Here is an 18,822-nt window from a genome sequence, read left to right as displayed (position 1 = left end):
AAAAGTGTGGTACATATGCACGACGGAATATTATGCAGTCATAAGGAACAAAATCATGGACTTTGCAGCAACTTGGATGGATTTAGAGTCTATAATACTATAATTAGTACCTCTAATTCACCAAATTCCAAATTTGTAAGATTAGAAACAAAGATTTTTGAGTGGCTCATGAAAAATAATAGCTGCCAATTCACCTCTTATTCTTTGTTTTCTAGAACCATGCATTTCAGAAGAAACATTACATGCAATCAGTGGTCCAAAGAAAATTCTGCATCATTAATATAACCTGAACCTATTAGGAGATTCAATTTCTTCTTCAATGAAAAAACTCCAATCTCTGGAGTGGCTTAGGTATGAAAACATGGTGACAGACTATGACTCTTCTTTGACAACTCAAGTTGAATTTTGTGCCACTGGACCTAGAATTTTTTTTGTTATGGAGATCAAAGAATATTTCAGTAGGTTGCCTGTCTTGTATTTAGGGGCACTGTATGCAATTAACCATTAGCAAGAATCCCAATATAGCAAAACATTCTACACTATTATATGCCTGTTGTACACTATAAAAATGCAACAACTTGTCTATAATGGTTATATTCCAATACTTGAACCTCACTGCTCTATGATATCATCTTTACTAAATTAAAGAGACCATCTTAACAGTAATGTTTCCTCTAGTCAGCCTACAGAATACCACCACCACAGAGCTTTGACTGTATTCTGGTGTTTCCTTCACTAATGTATTTATCAATGTCTTCGTGAATGGGGTGTCTTCTAGGCCCTATTAGTGATGTAATGGAGGATGGCATGTGGGTCATACATGATGAATGTACTCTAGTATTTCTTACTTCGCAAGCCTTTGAATCTCTTATAGCATTTCCATTATTGTGAATCCAAGTTTAAATCAATTAAACAAGTAAAGTGTTATAGGCAGTTTCAGGTGGTTGAGCTGACTCATTAAACCCAGAATTCGTGGCAAATGCATCTATATCAATACATTCAGAATTTGAAAACTAGACCAACGACTGCTGGGGAGGGAAAGAGTAATTGCTAAGGTGGCACAAAACAGGAGGAAGCAAGTGCTCTTTATATCCTTGTGCCTCACAGTGGTCTTCTTGCATTTCTTTTGAGCAGAGCTCACTTAAAGTCAGCTAAGCAAGGAGAAATGCAGCTGTGATACCTCTATTCCTGTATTACAGAGGAGGACGTAAAATGGAGAACCTGGAACTTGAGACAATAGCTTAATTAATGTCACACCTATACTAATTTGCACATTATTAAGTTGACATTTTAAATTCTCAGCACAGATTTAAATATATTTAGTTTTGTTACTGTGACTTAGAAATAAGATTCAATTATTACTGACTTACCCCTGCCAAAATATGATTTATGAAAATGAGTTTGAACTTACTTATTGAGCAACTCATGATGGATTTGAAATGTTATTGTATGTAAATTTTTATTATAAAATTATCTACAATCTGAAAAATATTCAATACCTAAACTATAATTTTGTTTTGAATTCAGAACATTTCAATATGAGCCGATATATAAGAATAAGAATATAAATAACAGAGAGAAAACTAACAGTACTATGGAATCAAAATGGTTTAATTAATTAATTAATTAAGGATACTTCCTGAAGCAAACATCACACTCTAAAATACCCCTTTATTTGGTTCTTGGGGGATAGTTATGTTCTGGGGCACTGAACTACAGCAACATTTAAGATGAGCAAGCAGTTTGACTCTTGTGTTAGATCCTGTTATTGTCTCCTATCAGAGGATGAGATATCCCTTCCATTTTGCATGTGAATAACAGGTCTTAATATAGAAGAATTCTGCCTATTTCTCCCATTTTCAGGCTTGAAAATGTGTATTCTTTTGATCAGTAAAATGTGAGTGGAGGTGACAGGAACACACAGAAACTTTAGGAAATAGTCTGTATATTTCCACTAGCTTGCTTACTTTCTTCCACCACTATGCAAATAGAATGGTACTCCTTAGCCTGATCTCAGAAATAAGAAGGCACTTAAATCTTCTTAAAGATTTAAACTCCACCTTTTGCCTGGAACTTAGTCATAGCTAATCAACTGTCAATGTGCAATGTGAATATCAAATAAATTTGCGTTGTAAGGTACTAAAAATTGGGTATTGTTTTTTACGTTAATGCATAAGGAAGCAAACACTGAATAACATTCCTGTTATAAGCTAGTAGAAAAGAGAATATTTTGAACCCCAGAAAATTTTGAGACAGTCTCCCAAAAAAAGTACATAAAGATAAGGATGTGGAAATTAGTTCTTTCAAAACTAGCTGACTACAGCTAACCCTTGGAAAAACTTTACGGATTCCCAGAAATAAATGGCATATTTTGAAGAGTTTTCAGTCATATAACATTAACTAAATACTAGCATGAATCTCTAAATGTGCCATGTTACTCCTCAACAAAAAGATGACAACTTCCTAATGGGTTCTCTTATATCTAAAATTAATTTTGTGGACAAGACATATTTAATTACATATTTTTAAAAACAAAACAATAAAGCAAACACAGAACATAGCTATAGAATAACAAATTAAAAACCAACAATGGACTATTTAAGACTGCAGGCTTTGCTTGAAATAATAGTGTCTCCTTAACGACTGCTGTACTTCTGAAGTGGAGAAAAGTTATGTTATTATGAACTTGGTGTTTTAAAGATAAATCTTTTTTCATATCTTTGTCCAGTAAAAATTTATACAGCTGCTACAGGAATAATACAGCTTATATGTCATTATCTCATTCTTTACTTTGAATCTGCAATTTTAAAATATGAAGACTATTCAAAGATATTACACAAGATAATCTCTGTTCCCATCGCCCATTTACTCTGTTAAAGTCTAGTAGCATCTATTGGGCATAATCTTTTTCCCGCACAACAGGCACTGGTAATTGAAATAGGTGTTCATTTAATCTTTCCATCTTTTCTTTAATTTAATGAACTGCTTCTTCTCCTTTCAATTTTTTTGTGTATGTTCATAATACACATTTAAGTGACTAATTGTGCAGGTGTAAGTTTGAAACAACTCTAATCACCAAAAAAATACTTATCTTTTATATAACTGTTGTTGCTACAAAACTATGACTGTAGGCCAGTAGGCCATTCTTCTTAGTACTTAAGTCATTCTCTGAGTTAGTTTTGTAATGGAGAAAATAGTAAAAATTATTTCGGACCACCAGACCCTTGCTAGAACAGTTCTCATAAGTCAAGGACTAATACAAAATTTTATCTACTCAAGAAGATAGTCTCTGATGCCTTGCCAACATTCATGTTTACCTACATTCTTGTTGTGTTTTTGTCATCCCACTTTCTACAAATTACACTCCCCCTTTCCTAATCATATTTAAAAATATATCTACTCTGTAATTTGATAAATGAATTAAAATTTACTTAAGTAGCTATAGAGAGGTCAGAAAGGAAGATTTGCAGAAGTGCTTGTAAGAGATTATGCTATCTTGGATTAAAGAGATGGCAACAAAGATAAAAGATATTTGAAAAAATTTAAAAGGTGGAGGAGTATAGTGGAGAAACTCTTAAGTTTCTGATGTGAACAACTGATACTGGTAATACGTGCTAAGATAGCAAACAATGGAAGAAACAGGATTGGGCAGGATGGACATTAAGACATGTTTGCAGTATGATTAGCAAGCGGTATTGTACAGATAATGAATAAGCACACCCACATGCTTTAGTTTTATTGCATGAAATAAAATTTTCATTGTTAAAGCAAAAGAATATAATATTCTCCTTGACTAAAACACATAATATAATGTGTTTTAACTGGATTATTCAAACAAATGATAAGATAGTCTGGGCTTTTGATTAATACTTGCAATTCCAATGTACATTTCTTGAGGACAGTGATTTTGCTTTATCTTTTTTTAAGTTGTGCTCTCCAATTAAGTTCTTAAGCTACAAAAGAACTGCTTGCATTTTTAAAGAAGTTAGAAACTCTTTGTAATAAATGTGAATATTTTTGGTGTTAAATCGACTTGATATTGGAGAAACTCAACTAACATTGGGGATAATGGTGCTTTGTTCTTAATATTTAAGGATTAGAGAAATAAATTTGAGTGCAATATTTTTTTGCTCTCTTTTATTTTTAAACCACTTGTTGATTCAACTTACTTCTATTATGCTACATATTTTGAGGAATATATCAAGGACAAAATATAATGAAAGAAAGTCACTGGCAAGAAAAATTCATACATAGATAAGTCGAAAAATAATTGCATCTATAATTTATACAATATTACTATGAAAGTATACTTCACTTAACAATATTATAAGAAAACACAACTAAACATATAAGAAGACTAAAAATTAGGATAAAAGATATATATAACATTAGACCTATGTTTTATTAAAAATAGGTACATGTTTATTTAGTTTAATATGTGCACTTTTAAATATGCTGCTTCTTTAATCTAAAAGAACAATACTTACTGATAAAATTAATTATTGATCATTTATATAAAATGCATTTTTCTTCATTTGACAATGTAAAACATGAACTACATTTTATTTCCAGATAAGACCCTATGTAACATTTTTAAATAATTGCTTTGTATGCCTTAATATTACAAATTCCAAATCAGTGAGGCCATATTCATAAAGTTTTACTTTATGCTCAGCAGGATAGAAAGGGCTGAAGAAGGTTGTCAGGGGGCAGACAGAAAGGCTGTCTGTTTAAGATTTTGTTGCATTTCAATGTCTTATAATTAGACAGGTGCCATGTCCATTCTAAGGAAACCTATCAAAACATGTTGCATTTTTTTCTTGATCTTCTTTTTCTCTCTTCTCATTTTGACAGAATTGACTGAAAGGAAAATTGAAAAAATACATGTTTTGTTTTTTATTTGAGCTACTGAATAAAATAGAAAAGCAAAAGATAGACAAGAGGTGAGTACCTGCATAATGCATGATATTTGTCTGATAATGAAGTCGCATTTGCCCTATGATCCTGTCTGAAACACAGAAAAGACTGGGTCCTGATTCTAGCTACAAATATATAGAGATTTATATTCATGTAACTCAGTTTGATCATCTTTAAGACCAGTCACATTAACTTAAGTAGATCTTGATATAAAACATTATCTGTAGAGTCAATGGGTGTTTGATATAAGCAAATAATGAAAATATATGTGTGAGAATTTAACTAGAGGTTTTTATATTTTACTCTCTTCTGAATCCTTTTAATCCCTATATCAAGCTATGCTCTGATATGAGATTGAATATCCCTATATGAAGTATTCACAATAGAGAAATAGTATATGTATAACATACATCTAGAAAAGATATTTTCTTTCTGAAAAGTAGCTAGGATAATGAGTTAGCCTTTTGTAGATTTTCTTATGATAAATGTTATGAAAGTCATATACATAGTCTAAGTGAACTGAGTAACCAAGCATTAAAACTCAGAGAAGCCCTATGAATTCCTAAATAGTGTCAGTGATATGCACTGACATTTCACATACAGTTTCACTGCATAACTCACTAGATATCTGTAGTTGTATATAAAATAAATATAAGAAGGAAACCAGGTGATGAGAGGTGCTAAATGGGGAGGTCATCTTTAGTGAAGGAGTTGGAGAACTTCCTCACTTTCCTTAAGGAAGTAAAAATCTAAGCTGAATATGAGTCCTGGGATGAGTTAAGCCATGGAGAAAACATGAAAATAACAGTCAAGGCAAAAATAAGAATATATGTGAAGCCTCTGTGAAATCACAGATTACATTGGATACAGCTAAATGGTAAGAAAAACTTTATTCAATGCTATTGCAATAATGGAGAGAGACCAGTACACAGCCTGAACAAAGTGGCTTTGAAACAAATGGCTAGAGAGTTTTTAAAAACTGAAGAAGGGAGGATCAGAGGTCATCTGTATTGATAATTAGCCTTACCAAAAAGAAAAGTAATCTTCATCTTATTTTCATAGAAGAAGATAGTTTTACAACTTCCAGACAGGCAGCCACCTAAGTTGGGCTTCAACATCTCACAGAGACTGAGATGAGGATGCTATCTTTCTTGATACTTACATTTCAAAGAAATGACTTCCAAGGTTTTTTTGAGGGGGAAAAAAGACACAGTCCTGGGTTGTAAAACTTGTAACAGTCTTTTGAAAAAGATCAACATCTCAAGGGACAGAGAAAGAACTTGCAATTACTTGCAATTACAAGTTTTCTAAACTTAATACTGTAAGGGCAGGGATGTCTGTGTTTAGAAACAAGAAACCTGTCTAAAGTTTAGTTAAACAGAGTTAAAAAAACACTCTTGGTCAATCCTGAAAAAGAAACAATCTGATTTCAAAATACCCATGGCTGTCATTAACAGCTCATCTGTTAATGATCAACATGTGTACATGTCTCAAACTGATCCATTTTTGTAAGGGTACTTTCCTTTTATATATGTTTCTAACACAATAAAATTAGAAGTTTAGTTTTAAAATAATTCTATCTCAGGGATATTTCCTAGGTACACATAATTTCATAGATTTTAATGTGCTAGAGTTGAAACTTACATAAATGTATATATGTATACATATGAAAAATTTGAACATTTTTTCAGCAAGTGATAATACGTCATCTTATTATATCACATTTAAATATTTACATCTGTATACAATTTATTGTTAAATTCTCTTTGGTTTCCACAGACATTATTTATGTGCTTTGTGGATGGCAATAATGTAGCTATCACTTCTCACTGGACTTCTGTTGGTTAGATGGCTCCTCTCCATGGTAATTTCATTATGTCTTAAACCTGTGTTCCAACTCCCACTGCTACAATTATGTGTGAAATTTAGAGTGAACAGATTGTAAAGTTATGCTACCTACCACCAGTTTTCCAAGGGTAATTCCTCCATTAATTTCTGTTTCTAGACCAAGCTGTCCTGTTATACAATTTTTTAAAAAAGAATAAAATATTCTTTAAAGAAAAAGGATTCTTCAAAGCTGAATTCTTACAGATGGAATTACTGCTGAAATAATTCTAATAACGAATAGCTAGGTATCTGATAGGAAAAATTCTTCTTGCAATCATAAAGCTCTTGTTTTCGCATTAAGGAGCATATGTCTATTCTCATCAGTGGAAGCACTTTTGAAATTATGTTATGCTCTTTTAAGGCAAGTAACACTTCCCATCCATTGCTAACAATTAGTTTAGAGAATTTTAAAACAAACTTTATTATCCAGAAGACAGTTCCAAACCACAGTCAGAGCTCTAATGCATAAGATCATACCCTGAAGCTTGTCGCTTATGCGCTCAAAACTAATTTCCTTCACATGGATCAAGCTAATTTGCAACATGCCAGTTCAATGAGGGGTTACTCTACTTAAGAGCTCCCTGGCATAGTGCAATGGTACTCTAAAGCTTTAAAGGGCCAATATCTTTACAGAATGCTAAAGATATTACCTGGAAGGTCACAGACTACGGGGAAAAAGATTACTGAAAAAGAATAGCTACTAAAGTCTTGCTAAATTCTCACTCCACAAGGTTAGCTATTAATCGATCCTTCTTCCTCTCAGAAATCAGTGAAGCTACAAAGAAGCATATGCTGCTGATTAGAACAAGGACTTTGTCATTTTCCACTCTGAGTGAAGATATTGCCAAGAATAACTCATCATCTTTAAACAACAAAAGTAAAATACTAAACTATCCAAGATGGAAAATTTTATTTTGACCACTTAGTTAACTTCCTTGTTCTTTAACTGAGATTAATGGCCAGATAAGTTCGTGAATTTGCTCAGACCAGAACATTCATTTCCTTAGTCCCAGTTCAGCGTTATTGCATCTCCATCAATGATTCCTAGTCTTTTGGTGGTAGGGATCAGTCTAAGAATTTGGTGATAAGACCAAGGATAGGTTCACTGGGATAATGTATACATGTCCAGTGATTTCTACAGTTTTAGAAATCTGAATTTCTGTTTCTCTATAATGCTATGATTAGAAGTGCCTTTTGTTGCTGCTATTTCCAGACCTATTTATGTTTTGATTATGTGTTATAATCGCCCATGAGAATCAAGCCAGACCAGTTTTTCATTATCACATATGTTGCTCTTTTATAGATGCCCTTTGTTGGTTTTGCTGACAATCACATATTATATAGTCTAAAATCAATGACTATCTGAATGGGAGCAATAGCACTAGGTATTGCCTGCATTTGTTTGATTATTTGTTTTCTTATTTATTTTTTACTTCTGAAGAAATCTGAGGTTTTTAAGTTTTCTTATTTGTCATCTGGCCAGAATGTCTATGTGTTACCATGTGACTGGAGTTGCAATTATAGTAATTTTTTATAATAAACAAACTAGGATGAATTCCAAACTTACTGTTTGCATACACTCATACATAGACACACATCATACAAAGTAGCATCTTTCAAATAATCTCCCAGTTATTACTGGGTGGCTTACAAAGCATGAAATCATCTGATTAGGGATCTGTCAGTATGTGAATTTTGTCCTCTCCTCTTCATCTCTTACTCAACTTTCATGTTGCAACGGCCCCTCTCATTGATGTTACTTGAAGAAGGCTCACCTCTAGCATGCAGAAGCTTTCTGTTGTTCAAAATCCAGTATTTATGTCAGGACTACTTAGTCCTTGGGGAGCCAGAGTGGTGTTGTCTTGTGCACAACTTAGGAAATAAGCATCACCTACCCCTTACCTATGCCACATGTAGTGTTTTCCAACACTGAAGTAGAAGTCCTTATTTAGAGAACAAGCATCAAAGTGCTTCATTGTCAGGTTCTAGCCCTCTTTCTTCACATCGGACCTCAATGTTTCTCTCAAGAAAATAGGCACTTCAGTGTATGATTCTCTTCTCACTTATGGAGCTTCAAGGGTAACACATTGGACTCAATCTCCAGCTCTATGATTTTACTTTTCAAATCTCAGCAGCATTAGTAGTTCTAAACATTGACTCCTGTATCTTTAACCCAGTATTACTTCTTTTTAAAATCTTAGGATTTTAAGTCTTAGGATTTCCTACCCTTGTGAATTGGCAAACACCCTTGGGGTAAAATAAACAGGGTGAATATGTAGCTCTCCTCCTAATACCTCCCTTCCTTCAGAAAGTTTTATTCTTTCCAATCTTAGCTGCATTGTCCTCATCCCATCTAGTGTCTTTAAATAGAGATTTGGTGTATATAATCAAATTTTGTTTGTTCATTTTTCATTTGAGACAGAGTCTCACTCTGTTCAGGCTGGAGTGCAGTGGCACTATCCTAGCTCACGACAGCCTTGACTTCCTGGACCCAAGTAATCCTTCCATCTCAACTTCCCGAGTAGCTGGGACTACAGGTGTGAGACACTGTACCAAGCTAATTTTTTTTCTTTTCAGTTTTTGTAGACACAAAGTCTCACTGTTGTCCAGGCTGATAATCTTTCAACCTAGACCTGTGTGTGTGCGTGTGTGTGCGCGCGCGCTGGCGCACACACGCGCAAATTTTCCCAACAAAATTCACCTACCTGATTTGTAAAAACTAATAATTTTGCTTCATAAGTTAAAGTTTCCTAGATATGTTACTCACTGGCTAAAAAGATTATCTAATATTGTTCTTTAGTGAATTTTTTCCTACCAAATTACATTTAATAAATAATAGAATATAAGTAGCAATTTGTTCTTGATTTCTCAGTAAGCCTTTCTTCATAGTCGGAGGTGCCAGACTAAGTATTCTAAAATTACCTCAACCAAAGAAAAAAATGATTTTCTATTTTAAGGTTTAAGTCAGACTAGCCAGATCTATCAAATTTCAGAAGTGTTAACAATTTAGTTATTCAAAGTAATAAAATTGCCAAGCCCCACAAGAGAATGTGGCACTTTTCTGGCAATGGAGATAATTTTAAAATACTGCTTTAAGTACCTGAGTTCTCTTCTTTCAAAGTAACAATTTGAGTACAAAATAAAATTATAATGACCACTTGAATTTTCTCAATCTTTAACTTCATTTCCAAATAGCTAATTAGCAATTTTTAAGGGATCTCCCCTTTGTTTAATGCTTTTTTTTTTTTACCATTAGTCAGATTTCAACTAAAGTAAATTCAGTTCTTAAAAAAGTTAAACATTTTTTTTTACTATTTTATGTTTCAAGATTGTTATATACTTAGTGTATAAAATAATGATCTAGTTCCTTCAGTCCTGAACACAATGTCTAGGATGATCTTGGTATGCCTCAGAATGTATATACGTTTGCTGATGCATATAGCAGTTGTTCAGATATGTCCAGAACCAAAATGACCATCTACTGAGCATTTATTACCTAAATTGTAAGTTTTGGGGGACTTAAATCAAATAATTTTACTAATAGAAAATCCTCACATATACCCCAAAACTCCAAAAATTTTTTTAAAAAGCACAAAGAAAATAATAATTTTACTAATTTGCTGTGGAGTAAACATATGCTCCACTCCCCAACCTTGCTGTTGACTGTTTCTCAGCTGGGAGAATAATCCCTGGCCAAAGCCATCTGCACCCAGTTGAAATGCCTTTGAAGATATGTACACCTACAAACTCAAGGCAATTACTGAGAGTAAACATCTTTGCTTCTGCTTCTTTGGACATAATGCTATTGCTATGTCTTGCTCCTTTTTCCATGCTTGGGGTATATATGAGTGAAATTATTTTTTGGAGGAAGGGCACCTTGTAGTACAGGCTTTCCCCACTGGAAAGTAACTAAGAACCCACCAGCTAACAATGTTGTGAGAGGCTGCATTCAGCTTCTGTAATTTTTTTTTTTTTTCTTTTTTGAGATTCTTTCAATGTGTTTGCCCATTTCATGATGGGAGATATATGAGTGCACCTGGCCACACCACCGCTGAGTGTTCAGTAAGATTTGACTCAAAATGGCATAATTCCCATGCCCTACTCTCCATATTCACCTGTTCTTCCCCCAGGCGACTTGCTTTTGTTTCCCAAAATGAGAAAAGTTCTCAAAGGGAAACGTTTTGCCAATGTGGAAGAGGTGAAACAAAAAATGGCAGAAACACTAAGGGGCATCCAAATTGAGAGGTTTAAAAACTGTTTTTAACAGTGAAAAAAGCATCTCAATAGGTGTATTGCAGCAAACACAAAGTACTTTGAAGGTGGCTGGAATTTACACATGTAGGAATACAGATTTTTTTATAAATAAATTTCAGGGTCCTCCTTCATAATCTCTCCCCATGTCAGTTGGAGTCCAGGAAGCTTTGTACTGATCAACCAACATCAGTTCCATCCCATAAGTAATATTAAACTCATGTGTTTACCAACCTGTCCTCTGGGTGATTTCTTTAGAATAGGTAAACCTTACAAAAGCACCCTGTCTTATCTGGAGCTACCATGATACTTTTGCAAAAATATCTTTCATAGTGAATAGGGAATTTTTTCCATACATGTTTATTTCAACACGAGTATACTATATTTGTTCAAGATCATTTATAATGTCAGATAAATATTATTCATGAAAAAAGTGTGTGACAATTCTTCAGTTAGTTCTTGAATTACATTTCTAATCAGGGACATTATATATTTTGTTTTGTTTTTCTAAACTTTACTTCAGTAATGGATATTTTAGAACAAGAACAAAAACTTAACAATTATTATAATACTGTAAGAAAGGTACTGGCAGTAGTGGGAGACTGCCAGGGAAGGGAGAATGGAATTGGCAGTTGATGGAAACCACCAGAGGCGGTGGGGGCACACCTCATCAGCAAGGAAAGCTGCATAATGAACATTTGTATACCTAACCCTGAATTGTACTCCACATCTTTCAAATTAAAATTTTTAAAGTTAAAAAATAAAATAATGAAAACTTTTTTTTTTTTTGCTTTCAATATTGCTCGTTCTCAGGGGACCATGGAGACTAGAAAAATAAGAGAAGAAGGAATAAAATGTTGCATTTACTAATAACTTTCTGTGGTCTAAAACTTTGCTATATTTATCCATAATTTTTTTAAAAAATAACTCAAGCAACAGGATACAACTGTTGTCCATACATTATTATATTAACTTATGGGTATGTGTATTTTAATGCCATTTCACATATATGATAAAAGAGGACATTTTCTATCTTCAGTCATATTCCAAGTACAATAAAAGAGGACAAAAATTAAGAATGCTATTTCATGTGGGAGGACAGGAGCTAAGAGAAATGAGCAAGGCTGAAGATGCAGCCTCTTGGGCTACTGCAAGAAGTTTGGTTTTATTCCAAGTTTCAAAAACTATGAGAACTATGGCAGAGCTTCGAGCAAGCAAAGAGTATGGCCTGATTCATGTTTCTAAAATCTCATTATAAGAACTGTGTGAAACTGAGACTGCAGTGGAACAAGAGTGCAAACGGAAAGGCCAGCTAGCAAGAACTGCAGTCAGGCAGCTGAAATGACACTGGCAGAGAACAGAATGGTAACTGTGGGTAAGGAGAGATGTATATAAATGTGAAACAAATTTTGCATTAAAAGTCACTGAAAATCTCTGATAAATTTAGTGGCAAGGTGAGAAAAATTGGTGGATAAAATCTAATATCTGGAATTTTGGCTTGAGCAGCTAGGCATATGAACAGCTTGCATTTAGGATATTTAACTCCTCGTCCTCTGTATCCACTGGAAGCTATCTGGGCACTTTCCATGCGTCGCCTCTTAAGCATTTACATGAAGAACCACCACCATTACAGATTTTCCACTTCATTAGAACAGCGATGGGCTTTCACAGGATCAAAATCGTCCTGGTTTTAGTGAGGGAACGTAAACAGCAATCAGCCTCTTTCTGAGAGGGCCTGGTGCAACTGCTCCATCTCACTCACTCAGTCCTTTTTCTAATCACTGTCTTCTAATTTCTGAGATATTGTTACCCTTCTCTCCACCCACCAGAATTATTGTGGGGAAACTCATTCAGAGATCTTTTTTGCTTAGTGGGGTTTCAAGTTTGTATTTCAAGACTCTTATGGAATTAGTTGCATTTTGTATTTTTCTGGTGTTTCAAAGAGATATAGACACAAAAGACAGGGAAATGGGCATACTCATGCACAGATTCAGAACTCAGAGTCTGTAGATACACTTATCACTCAGCATTTTAATCAGTTTCACTCTAGAAATTTCAGTTCAGGCAATATATCAGAATTTTCTTTGGAATATTTTTTGTTGTTGTATATTTGTTTGTTTAATTCAACAGCTTAATCTAATTTTACACACAAAAGATTCTACACTCTTCTTGAATAATCGCTTTCAGTACTATCTAAACCTCAATACCAAGCAGAGTTTTGCAAATCTAGATGTGCCCAGGCCCTTCTCAGATGTGCAGAATCAGAATTGAAGAGATGCAAATCTACAAGTATAGTTCTGTTAATTTTGCAAAAGACTATGACAAACAGTTTGATCTGAGAAGCATTGCCTTAGGGTGATGTGCCCTTCTACTTCTCCATCATTACAGAATAATATTATATGATGAGTAATGTCACCCACGAGACTATGCTGTAAATATGATCAGTGTGAGGCAGAAAATAAGTTGGATAACGTATCTACTGATTTAGATAATTTGGTTGCAGTCCTTCTAACTCCACAAATTAGAAGATAATCATCCCTCTCTGTGCAGATGACATGGCTTCATTATGCAGCAGCCTTACGCGATTGAACTTCTGACTAATTGTTGTCAGGATAATAATTTAGCGGCAGCTGAGCTAAAAAAATAAAAATAAAAAAACCCCTAATGTTTGGCAAATGTTTTCTAAAGTTTCACTGGCTAATATTACACAGCCTCACCCAGAGGTCAAATTATTTATGGTGAAGTCATTATTCATTCTTCAGGAGCCAAAATAAGTTTCTATTCAGGTAAAATAAGTCACTTGCTACATTTTAACCTGATATCGATTATTACTTTATTGGAATCCCAGTATCACACTCATATTTTCACAATTGCAAAGTGAATTTATATGCTAAGAATTTAATATGAAAAAATCATTTACTTTCTTCTTTTGATGTGTTGTGATGCCATTGGCAATGGTTTTGTATTCTCTGAGTACAAGTTTACAAAATTTTGCCATCTGAATAAATAGCATTGTATTTCAAAATAATGTGTGTTGGCCATAATTATATCCCAGGTACTTAGTCACTGCATGATGCTGGCCAGTCAATATACACTTTTTGATCCAACATAAGTGGCAAGCAACATTGCTAGCATATAATCAGACTCATATACGACTGCTATCTATATTGTGCTCATGCTATAAACAAAATGACAATGCCTACAGGTCAGTTTCTTTTCTATTCTTCTTGGTGTATCCACTTATTTTTTTTGCATCTCCTTTTTTCCTGCCTATACTACTCTTCACCACCATCACCTTCTAGAACACTCACATACATATTGCTGAAAAACCTGACAACTGAAAATAATAGTTCCACATCTCTTCCTTTTTTCATTACTACTTTAATGTGGTAGTTCTATTTGACTCTGTTTATTAATGTTGACATTCTAGCCTATTGAGGTCTCCCTTTTTCATGAATTTGATTTATAGAGTTCTGATAGGTTTGTGCAGCAATCTTTATCTCTACAAAAATGTTCTGCTTCATTTTGTAGGAGTTCTAGTTTTGACATTTGGTGACATTTTCCCTTACTGTTGACGGTTTTTTTTTTTTTTTCCTTCAGATAGTGAACCAGACTGGTGGGGTGTTTCATTTGTTTTATCCATCTGTTTTATATCTCATAAACCCCTACAAAGTTTTCATCTCACAATACATTCTTGTATTGCTTTTCGTTAGTAGTACTTTTTGCTTCACTTTGAATTATTTTATCATTTACTAGGAAATGAGAAGGTGATTTTTGTAGGCATCAGGCAAATATGTTTGCTGTTTTATTAAATAAAAAATTATTCTACAAAAATCATTATGTTGTCAAAGTCACTTATTTTTGAAGCAACATAAAATAAAAATTCTTAATTCAACTAAAACCTTTTTTTTTCATTATTTTGCAATTTGGTGTTTGTTTACATGGGGTGTTAGGCAAAATTTTCTTACAGAATTATCTCGTCTCTTAACAAATTTTCTTCCTTTTATTGCATTTACAATAAACGTTACTTTACAAAACTACTGATAAAAATTGATACTTTTTATAGCACAAAACATATTTTTAGCATTGTTAAAATGAGCGACTCTTTCTTGTTAAAAGTGGGAATTACTGATAATAATAAGACACCACATAACAAGGACTGATGTTCCATCTCACAACTCTTCACACTACATTGGACAAGGCAAGAATCACATTTCTTCCTACAGTGTCAGGATCAGAAAAAAAAATCCTGGATGTTAGACCTTTGTCATATATAGAGTTGACAAATAGTTTTTCCCATTCTGTGTGCTGTCTCCCCAATCTCTTGATGGTTTCTTTTGTTTTGTAGAAGCTTCTCATTTTGATGAGGTCCCACTTGTCTATTTTATCTCTTATGGTTTGGGCACTTGGGATTTTGACAAAGAATTGGTTGTCAGATCCAATTTCCATCAGGGTGTCTCCTGCATTTTCTAAGGTTCTTATAGTTTGAGGTTTTACATTTAGGTCTTTGATCCATTTAGAGTTGATTTTTGTGTATAGTGATTGGTAGGGGTCCTGTTTCAATCTTCAGCATGTGGTCAGTCAGTTTTCTCAGCACTATTTACTGAATAGGTTCTCCTTTTCACAGAGGTTGTTAGTGAAGGCTTTGCTAAAGATGAGTTGGCTGAGAAATTGAGGTTTTGCTTCCAGAATCTCAATCCTGTTCCACTGGTCTATATGCTTGCCCTTGTACCAATACCAGGTAATTTTGATTATTTTATCCTTATAATAAAGTTTAATGTTTGGAAGTGTGATACTTCCCACTTTGTTTCTTTTGCTGAGGATTGTTTGGCTATTCATGGTTGTTTATGTTTCCGTGTGAATTTCTGTATTGTCATTTCCAGGTCTGAGAAGAATGACATTGGTAATTTAATGGGTGTTGCACTGAATCTGTAGATTGCCTTTGGTAGGATGGACATCTTAACAATGTTGATTCTTCCAATCCATGAGCATGGAATATTTTTCCATTTGTTTGTGTCTTCTTGAATTTCTTTGAGCCGTGTTTTATAGTTTTCATTGTAAAGATTGTTCACTTCTGTGATTAGAAAGATACCAAGATGCCGGGCTCCGTGGCTCAGCCTGTAATCCTGCGCCTTTGGAAGGCTGAGGTGAGAGGATTGCTTGAGCCCGCGGGTTCGAGACCCGCCTGGGCAGCAAGACCTCATCTCTACAACAAATCCCAAAATCTTCCGGGCGTGGTAACAGATGCCTGTAATTCCGGCTACTGCGAAGGCTGAGGCAGAAGGATCGCCGGAGCCCAGCAGGTCGAGGCTGCGGTGGCCGGGAGCGGCCACTTCACTCCAGTCTGGGCGACAGAGTGAGACTCCAACTCAAAAAAAAAAAAAAAGAAAAAAGAAAGATGCCAAGCTTTGTTCTGGGTTTTTTTTGTTTTTTGTTTGCTTGTCTTTTACTTTTTGGTGGCTATTGTGAATGGGATTAGGAGTAACATTCAGGATGTAGAAGGAACTCAAATGTGCTGAAACGAAAAAAAAAAAAAGACCCATTAAAAAGTGATCAAAAAATATGAATAGACACTTCTCAAAAGAAGTTATATGGGCAACCAACAGACACATGAAAAAGTGCTCCGCTCACTAGTCATTAGAGAAATGCAAATCAATGTCCCAGTAAGAATAGCCATCATTAAAAAAACAAATAACAGATGCTGGTTAAGGATGTAGTAAAAAAGGAATGCTTCTACACTGCTAGTGGGAATGTAAACTAGTGCAACCTCTTTGGAAAACAGTGTGGTGTTTTCTAAAAGAACTAGAAATGTACCTTGCATATGACCCAGTAATCCCTCTACTGGGAATATAACTAGAGGGGCTCAAATCATTCTACAAAAAAGATACTTGCACAAGCACATTTGTTGCAGCACTATTCATGGTAACAAAAATATGGAGCCAACTGTGCTGCCCATCAAAACTGGACTGGATTAAAAAATGTGGTACATATACACAATGGAATTTTATGCAACTATAAAGAAGGGCAAACGTATGAACTACACAGCAACTTGGATGGATTTAGAGCCTGTCATACACAGTGATCTATCACGGAAGCAAAAACCAGAGTAACATATGTTCTCACTCACAAGTAGACCCTGAACATTTACCATAATACTATAAGGGGGGTGGCACAACATCAATAAGGGTACCTGATCTCAAACCAAGCAAAGTGGGAACCAAAGGGAGGTCCAATCTTTACCTGTACAATGCCCATAGTATACCAAATCCTGAATTATACTCAGCATCTTTAAAATAAAATAAAATAATAAAATAAAAAGAAATGCAAAGATTAATTTTTAAAAATCATGGTTTGTAACACTCTTGCAAGTCTTGAGAGCTAAAAGTACTTGGTTATTTCTTTATTCACATGTCAATCATGTACTAATGCTATTTCAAACTTTAAATTTTGTGTGCCTCCAGCTATTTAACCTACAACCATCATAATTAATTTACTATTGAATTCGTACATTGCTAAATAAACACACTCTAATACATACACACACTTTACCACATGAATTATTTTATTAGTACTTTTTAATGTAAATCTTATCTTTGTATGGTTTTGACACAAATTTGATAAATGCTAGAGTCAGAATTTTCTGCTGTAGTTTGGAGATAAAGAATTGTTACACATAACATATATTGTTACACATACATTTAACCGGTATACAAGAAAGAAAGATTCTAGACATGTTTACAGTGCAGCTGATTCTCCACAGAATATATTCAAGCATAAAATCAGAGATTAAAAGTAGAGATGGTGTAAAGCACTATATTCACAACACCCTATTTGAAGATTCCCTCAAGGGAAAAGTTAGAGAATATTATAAAAGATAAACTGTTATCACACCCATATAAACCAAACACAAGCCTTATTAAAGAGTAGAAAAACACTATTCTAACTTCTTTTAAGGGGAGTTTGGATGTTTCGGCTAAATTTGTTCATGCATATGTAGTCTTACCTTTGCACTTCTCGTGTATTTTTTAATCACTTCATTTTACCAAGTCCTTTTAAACTCATGTATTTCATAAATGGCAATTTGTGTGTTTAAGGAAGTGAATTTTAAAAGCTTTAGGTAGAGGCTAAACTCTCCTACCTACCACTCACACCCCTTTATATAATTTGTTCACATTCTCTTGCCAAAGTTTTAAACTCCTAACAATTTCATTTCGCCTGCCCTAAAGATTTCAACTTTGATTAAAACCAAGTGTCTTTCTCAGTGTCTGTCTAAGGTAGCTGAGTCTTACTAGAAATAATCACATTGCCCAACAGGGTAGCGCCACTGCAAATCTCTGCTCACCAACCACAGTGCCTTTTTGGTTTTCATTAGCAACGTTACTATTTCCCTTGTCAAATTACTGCCTAATTCCCCTCAATCACTATTTTAAATTTTCTTGACTTTTCGTCATGCTCCTTAGTAGATAACTTCAGATACACTTTAAAGAAAAGGAATGTCATCTTGTCAAAATGTTCTCAACTTTTGCACCATCAAAATAACAAACCTGTATTTATCTGAACCTCTTTTCTTACTGCTTCAATGATTAAATGACTCATTTTTATCTGTTGCCAATTTCTTTGATCCCATCGTCTTCTTCCTCCCAGCTATCTTGAGATATGTTTTTCCTCACACCTTCTGGATATTTATATGTTTTTTACACTGTACTCTTCATCTCAATATTGGCATATGTTAAATTCTTTCCCATACCAAAGAAAATGACAGTTCTC

Source organism: Carlito syrichta, unplaced genomic scaffold (assembly GCF_000164805.1).
Source record: "Carlito syrichta isolate Samal-C Ts95f unplaced genomic scaffold, Tarsius_syrichta-2.0.1 Scaffold316275, whole genome shotgun sequence".
Classification (NCBI taxonomy): domain Eukaryota; kingdom Metazoa; phylum Chordata; class Mammalia; order Primates; family Tarsiidae; genus Carlito; species Carlito syrichta.
This window is presented reverse-complemented; position numbering follows the sequence as displayed.